The sequence below is a fragment of the Dromiciops gliroides genome, chromosome 1 (assembly GCF_019393635.1).
Source record: "Dromiciops gliroides isolate mDroGli1 chromosome 1, mDroGli1.pri, whole genome shotgun sequence".
Lineage (NCBI taxonomy): Eukaryota > Metazoa > Chordata > Mammalia > Microbiotheria > Microbiotheriidae > Dromiciops > Dromiciops gliroides.
Genome location: NC_057861.1, coordinates 561,752,109 through 561,759,522, shown reverse-complemented (window position 1 = coordinate 561,759,522; position 7,414 = coordinate 561,752,109). Strand labels below are relative to the sequence as shown.

Genomic DNA, 7,414 nt, shown 5'->3' with positions numbered 1-7,414 from the left:
CAGGAATTTCTCAATGAGAGGCTGCAGTCCCTCCCTAGCAGCCTATGTAAGGGGATAGTGTTTTCTATTTGGAAAAGGGGTGGACGGTTTGAGCTGGATCATGACCAGTCCTACTCGTTTTGCCCGCTCAGGGACCCCTACGTGCCAGACACCAATGTCAATTTGTTCCCACATTTCTGAAGGGATATTATCTGGTCTGATTCAGGGAGTGTGGGAAAAAGGAGTATTCATGTGAACTGGGACCCGCGCTTTCCCGTAATATCTTGCCCCAGTAAGGGACAGGGTGAGGAGCTTAGAACCAGGAAGGAATGGGGAAACACATGATCCTCATGCACACATACTAAAGGCAATGTCTGCCTGCATTTAAGGGGCAACCTGCTGCTTTGATTGAATAGTAGGACCTGAAAGAGAGAGTAAGACTGAGAAGGTCGCCACTGTGTCTATTGAGAAATTTATCGACTTACATCCCATGTCCAGCATGACCCTGGGTCTAGCCATAAAGATGTCAATAGCAGGGGTCTGGCCAGTCCCCGGGCCCCCTCATTCTGTGTCCACAGGGGACCGGACTGCAGGGAACTGGGTTTTTTCTCGACCACCCCTCTGGGAGCAATCTCAAGACCAGTGGCCCTGACTGTGGCACCAGGGACAAGTAGTTGTGGGAAGAAGCCTCCCCTTTCGAGAAGCACTCCCCACTCGAGGGACCTGGCTTTCCACAGTTGAAGCGGTCACCCTGACCTTGACGGCCTGGAGATCTGGTTGCTGACCTCATGGCCCCGGTTATCAGAGAGGCTTGCTCTATTGAGCAGGAGCAGTCCTTCTCTTCTTCCTCTGTGGCTATCACCAGGTCCCTATTAGTAAAAATCTTAAAAGCAGCATCAAAGAGCTGGGAGGGTGGGGTTTGGGGACCCAGTTCTAACTTCTGGAGTTTTCTGCTAATGTCAGGAGCAGATTGACTCATAAAATGCATATTGAGGACAGTAATTTCTACTTCCTTTTCTGGGTCCAGAGTACTGTATTTTTTCATAGAGTCCACAAGGCGACTCATGAAAAGAGCAGGATTTTCCTCAGGGTCCTGTGTGATCTCTTTTACTTTCTCATAATTAGCCTGTTTCTCGAACCCCCCTCTTATACCCTCAAATGAGACAAGTGATCATGTGGTCTCTACTAGCCCTGTCCTCCGTATCATGATATCCCTATCATCTTGGGTCCTCAGATGGAACTGCTGTTGTCCCAGGAACCCCCACCCAACTCCCAGCCTGTGCCTGTTCATCGCCTGCTTGTATAGCCAGATCCAAAATCTGCTTTTTCTCATCAGGGGTACAACACCTACCAAGGATAACTTGAAAATCAGTCCAAGAAATTTCAAACTGCATTGTCCCGGACCTAAAGCCATCTAGAAACCTTGTGGGACTCCCCCCAGTAACGCCCCCATTTTACTTTAATCTGAGACATATCGCTCATGGAGAAAGGAGCATACACCCAAGCTGTACCATCTCCCATGGGAACTTCCCATAATGGAAACAGGGGAACAGTGGAAGGCACTTGTAGCAACCTGGGTGAAGCGGGTGGGGGAGGGGATGTGGGGGTTGGTGGTATAGCTACAGCTATCTGCAGAGGTTTGGGTGAGCCTTTGCAGCGCCAGATGAGAGGGTTGAGTACCAAGGTAGCTGGTGGATTGGGGGTGGTAGAGAGCTAAGGGGCTGAAGGGAGGGGTATAGTCACCTGTGGAGGGTCATGTGGAGCCAGAGGAGCCAAAGGGGTGGCCTGGTCCTTAGGTGGAGTGAGTGGGTGGGGCAGGCAACGAGGGGGCTGGGAAAGTGGGAACAAGGAAAGCAGGTGGGAGCTGTTGCTGCCTGCAGGAAATAAGAGAATAGGGATCATACTTTACAGGAGGAAGAAAATAAGGAGAAGTGTACTGAAGTCCCCTCCAAGAGTAGCAGGGGTTTGGATCAGCTCATGAGCTTGGGAGGGAAGGATATAGTGGAGGGGGTGGGGAAGAGGGAGTGTAGGGGAAAACAGCTGGGAAATGGGGGGGGGGAATGAGGTGGCAAAGCCTGAGGGGATGGAGTCCCAGAGGAGAAGGGCATGCCAGAAAGGTTAGCTGGTCACCTCGGACTTGTGGTGGTTTCCTACCAGCAGGAGGATATGGAACAAGAAATCATTTCATTCCTGAGCCTCCTGTGAGCAAGGTGTTTTAGGGTTATGGAAAGCCTCCTGTGAGGAAGGAGGCTTTTGAGGGTTATCCAGAGCCTCCTTAGGTTCAGTTGCTTTTGCTGGGCATGTTCTATTTTGTTCCTTTCTTTCTGAGTTCTGGCTTAAAGACATAAAGGTCAATATGTATGGGATCCTGTGCATTTCCCTTCATGCCTGCAAAATTTGTCCAATTGCAAAATAGTATTATAGTTAAGAGTACCATGTACAAGCCAGTTCTCTTGGGATCCTCACAGATACTGTGGCCAAACAGTGTTACAATAATAGATCATGCACCTCTTTCTCAAGTTTGTAAATTCTAATTTATTCCTATCTCTTAGGACATACACCAGAGGAGAATTTTTCAGAAGGCTTACTCTCTGCCCCATGGGCCTAAGGCTGTTTATACCTTTACCCAGATAAATCTTCTGGTCTGAAAGTGGTTCAGATGTTAGGCCAAGCTTTTGGCAAGGGAGGGTGACTTTGCTACCTGTCCCATGGAAAAGCTGAGTACTGGTGACGGTTAGGTGGGAGAGTGAGCGAGCGAGCGAGCGAGCGAGAGAGAGAGAGCGAGAGAGAGAGAGAGAGAGAGAGAGAGAGAGAGAGAGAGAGAGCGAGAGAGAGAGAGAGAGAGAGAGAGAGAGAGCGAGAGAGAGAGAGAGAGAGAGAGAGAGAGAGAGAGAGAGAGAGAGAGAGAGAGAGAGAGAGAGAGAGAGATTATGCAAAATGCCTTCTTACCTTCAGGTGCTGCATGGGGAGAGGAGAGGAAGACCCTGTACCCTGCAATGTTGGGGTGCCAAAAATGTCATGGAGAAAGCACATGGGTCCTTGGGTTTCCTCTGTAAAGAATTACACTCGTCTTAGTTTATTATTCAAGTGTTGCTGGGAATCTTTCATTGTCACACTTCCTGGAGATATTCTCCCAATTTCAGGTAATAATAAATAGGAATTTCTAATATGGCATTCACTGAACTTGTAGGACTCATCACTTATGTCATAGCAAAAAGAAAGCTTTGGGAACATCAGATTATTGAATAGAAATCAGAAACCTTTTGTAATCCCAGGACTACTAAGCTGGTGATTCTGAAAATGTTTATATGCTTGTTCTGATGATTCAACAGAAGGACTTTCAAGTATTTCTGTGCTCAAGAGATATTTTGTAAAATATGGTCTGTTCACTGTGAGTGTATGTTTTAATTGGTAAATTGTTGATGGATGGAAATTATGCATTCCTCAATATGTGTCTAACTGGCTAATTATACTCATTTTATGATAATATTTAGAAATTGTTGCATGTTATTCACAGAGATTTTCATTCCTGAAGACTGTGTTTTAAGCCAGTTTGAATTTTATTGTCTTTTCTTCTCCCTTGTGTATACTGTTCTATTTAACCAGTGCAAGATGGTCTTGATTTCCTAATACAATATTAAGTCTGGATCAAATGATATAAAGTATATCCTTGGTAAATTCTTGCCATGACACGTGTAAATTAATTCTAGAAGTATTCTAATAAGGGTTTCATGGGCAGCTTACATCGAGTCTCAAGGTGATGTGTTTTTACTTATGTGAGAAAGGGGGAGAGCAGCGTGTTTTTCTCAGATGTTATGAAGGGTTTATCCTGTTTTTTGTTACCATGTGAATTGAGTGATGGTAACCCCTCCAATAGCCTAAAGCCTGTTGAGTTTGCAGGGTTGAAAAAGTGAAAAGACTGATAGACATCCTGAACAAGATATAGGAGGGACTTTAGGAAAAGTCATACATCCTCGGGCTTGTTGAGTTTGTGGGATTCAAATTGTTGAGTTTGTGGGATTCAAAAGGCCGGAGAGGGCACCTGGCTAAAAGACATCCCAAACAAGACGATCCAAAGAGCCACAGGTTAGATAAAAATAAGAATTTATCTGGCGTACCTGACAATAGTCCATTATGGGCTAGATGAGGTCATTGGAACAATGTAGCAAAATATAAGGGCAAAGATAGGAAAACTAGGATTAAGCATTGTTGCCTAGTGTGGGCAGGGGCCCCACTAAGAGGGGATGCTGTACTCTGGCTAAAGTACAGCTCCTCAGAAGGTTGGGTGTGTCAGCTCTTGAACTTCTATGTGAATGGTAAAGAACCTAGGGAGGAAGAAAAAATGTATTTATGCTGCCCTTTGGTTGCCAGAAGCAGGGCAGTTCTTAGCATAAGAAAAAACCTATATGAAAGTTAACTATTTTTCTATTTTGTTACTTAACTTTGGAAACATCATCGTCCTGTTTCTTTAATGTAATGTGAGGGATACCTGCATCCTGTTTTTGTTATTCAACTTCAGGAACACCTGCATTTTGTTTTTGTTTTCTTTTGTTGTTATAGAACTTCCCTCCCCTCTCCTCTGATTCCGTTAGATCTTGTGTGTAGATTGGACATCTGGACAACCAGCCAATGGGAGTCAGATGGTGGTGGGAGGGGAATGTATATAAGGTATATTTCTGAGGTTGTGTTGTGCACTTGCCATATTCGGGTCTGTGTCCTTTCTCGACAAAGAAAGAAATTTTGTATTCTTTTCTACTTTCACTCTCTGATTCCAGGTTACTTCTTTTGAGTAGGTGCTCACTTTGTCCCACTCAGATTATTAATGCATTCATGGAAGTTATATATTTGTAGTGATTATTTGGAATTATTGCCTATTGTATATTTTATTCTGTGTGCACAAACTTGATTCCCATTTTTTGCCATCAGCATTATCCTCAGTTGTTAAATCCATATAAGCCTGGAATAGGGGAATTTACCATTTTAAGACATTAATTGCCTTTATTCTGAGTTATCAGATCTGAGCAGCCAAGGTGCCAACTGTCCACGGGAGACAAGAGCAGGCACCAAACTGTCATAGAACGGGAGGGATGCACGAAGTACAGGTCCTGTACTGCTTTGGAAAACAGCAGAGAGAACAGCCATTGGCAAGAGCTGAGGCTGGATTCTTTTGGTTTACTTCCCCCAACCCCCAAAGTGCTGGAGAGCTGGCTATGCCATATCCTACCCTGGCTTTGATTCCCCACTCCTATATGCCTGATGCCATGGACATCTCAATCCCATGCATCTGATTAAGCCTGACCCAGTTTCCCTCCCACATATTGCACTGGCTTCCACGAGGCGTGGCAACTTTTGTTCTTTGATGGTAAGCCCCATTGTCACCTGATATGTCAGGATGGACACGATGTTGAATTCTGCCTTGGCATATGTGACCAGCTATATCAGATGCTTTCATTTTTCATAATGGCCTGAGGATAATTAGGCAGATGATGCAAAAAGTGATGAAACAAAGATGAAAATCCTATCTTTAATTGTCTTGTATTAAAGAAGGATATATGGGTATAATTTATGGGCTCCTTTGCGGCTGGCTTAAGAAAGTTTTTATGCATTTTGAAACTGAATTGGAAGCATCTCAAGTTTGGTTCAAGATAAGTAGAGGAGAGCAACTTCTAGAATGCTTTGTTAAGTTTTATTCTGTAGCGTGGAGATAACACCTGATCTGTAGAGCATACAAACCTGGTTTATTTATTTGAGAGGTTCTGTTTTGAAATCAACTGCTTAAATGTAAGTCAACTGAAGTTGACTTTCATCCAAGTTCATTTGTGATCATTTCCTTATGGTAGTATTCTGTAACTTAAGTTTCATGTGAGGATCATGTCTTAAACAATTGAGTAAGGACTTTTGAAGAATGGTTGGTCAAATTCATATGCAATGTGGAGAGAATTAAGAGTTCTGCTTTCTGTGCCATTCTGAGATAGCCTGCAGGTATCAAGGTAACAGAATCCTTGGGCCTCTTCTTAATGTTTGTTAGAGATAGAATTGGATAAAGCTGTAAACAATATGGGAGGGGCACTCATGTTACAATTTTATTGAGCTTTCAATAGGAACTATTAGAAAGTGGACCTACCAGAGAAGTGCCCTGGAGACATGACATCTTCCAAACTGCCCCAAGGAAAGTGGTTCCAGAGACCTGACAGCTAAAAGAGGAATATAAGCTCCATGATGAAATTCCTAACTGGATGGACACTGGGGGGTGTTGTGTGTTACTGAAAGTAAAAATATGATGTCAGCAGAGGACAAAGGTCAAAAACAAAGAGGAGGGATTGTGGGAAATGTGGGCCCCCCCCCCAAAGTTGATTGAAACTGGGGAACTTAAGCGTCTGAGAGTTGAACTCACATTCAGCAGGAAGAATAGAAAGAGGTGCTTGAGAGACTGATGTCCACAGGTGGGGGTTCTTCTCAAAGAAACTTCCCATGGGAAGAAATAACTTTGAGTGACTAGCCAGTACCTGCATATAGACTGTAACCCTGAGGGAGGCGGGGCAAATCCCCTTTATGAAAACAGTCCTGAAAGCCTGCACATTGCTCTGCCCCACTAGAGGGGACAGCCCATTCTCAGGTGAATGTGAATACAGTTTTTACGACCTCCCAGTGCTGGGCCTCAGAAAATTCTGAACTGTGCTTTCTCACACCATATGTCCTGACAGTTTCCTGATCTAGCAGAGTGAGAGATATCTACATGTTCCACAGCTTTCCATAGCAGCCATTCTCTCTTCCCACCACATATTTTTCTCTTCCTTCTTTCTGGGTTATCCCCTTAAGTTGGAAAATGACCAGCTATCATGTTCTATAGGATAACCCTAAACATTTCTGATACCAGGAAAAAAATCAGAAATTAACATATACCTTATTACTTTAGGAGTCCCAGAGGTGGAGCCAAGATGGTTGGGTTGTATGAAAGAGGTAAAGTGAGGCAGGACCTCCAGGTCTGGTGCAAAGCAGGAAGGCCCCCTACAGGGTGCTGCATTTTGTTCCAGTGAAGTCCCCCCTTTTTTCCTAGATCTAAAGCAAGGTCCCTGCCCCATCTGGGTTCACATTCTTCACCATACCTCTAAACATAGAGACCACCCCCTGCCCCAGATATCATGGCACTGCTGCCCCCAGACTGTGGGACAGCCAGACTCAGAGAGTTTACAATCCTTTGTTCTCTAAATTTAGAAAACCTCTGTTGACTCAGCAGGGAAAAGGAAGGGAAATTTGGGGAGGAGGGAAGAAGTTTTTCGGGTTTGGATGATGTAGTTTCTTCTTATCTGAGAGAAACGTACTCTACTGGTTAATTGTTAACTCAGAAGGAAAAAGGAAGGAATGGTGGAGCCCCATATATAATCATCAGGATATATCATGATATATATATATATATCCTGATGATTAAACACCG

The 7,414-nt window shown here is 44.2% G+C and overlaps 1 long non-coding RNA gene across 2 annotated transcripts; it reads right to left on the bottom strand.

The window, feature by feature from the left end:
* Window positions 1-969: 969 nt before the first annotated feature.
* LOC122735337 lies at window positions 970-7,344 on the bottom strand. Of its 2 annotated transcripts, XR_006354122.1 has the most exons (4): window positions 6,883-7,344; window positions 6,104-6,242; window positions 2,929-3,029; window positions 970-1,853 (listed from the first exon to the last, which is right to left on the bottom strand). It is a non-coding gene; the product is annotated as an uncharacterized LOC122735337 (long non-coding RNA). The 2 variants fall into 2 exon arrangements; XR_006354123.1 differs by having other exon boundaries at window positions 6,104-7,344.
* Between the last annotated feature and the right edge of the window lie 70 nt (window positions 7,345-7,414).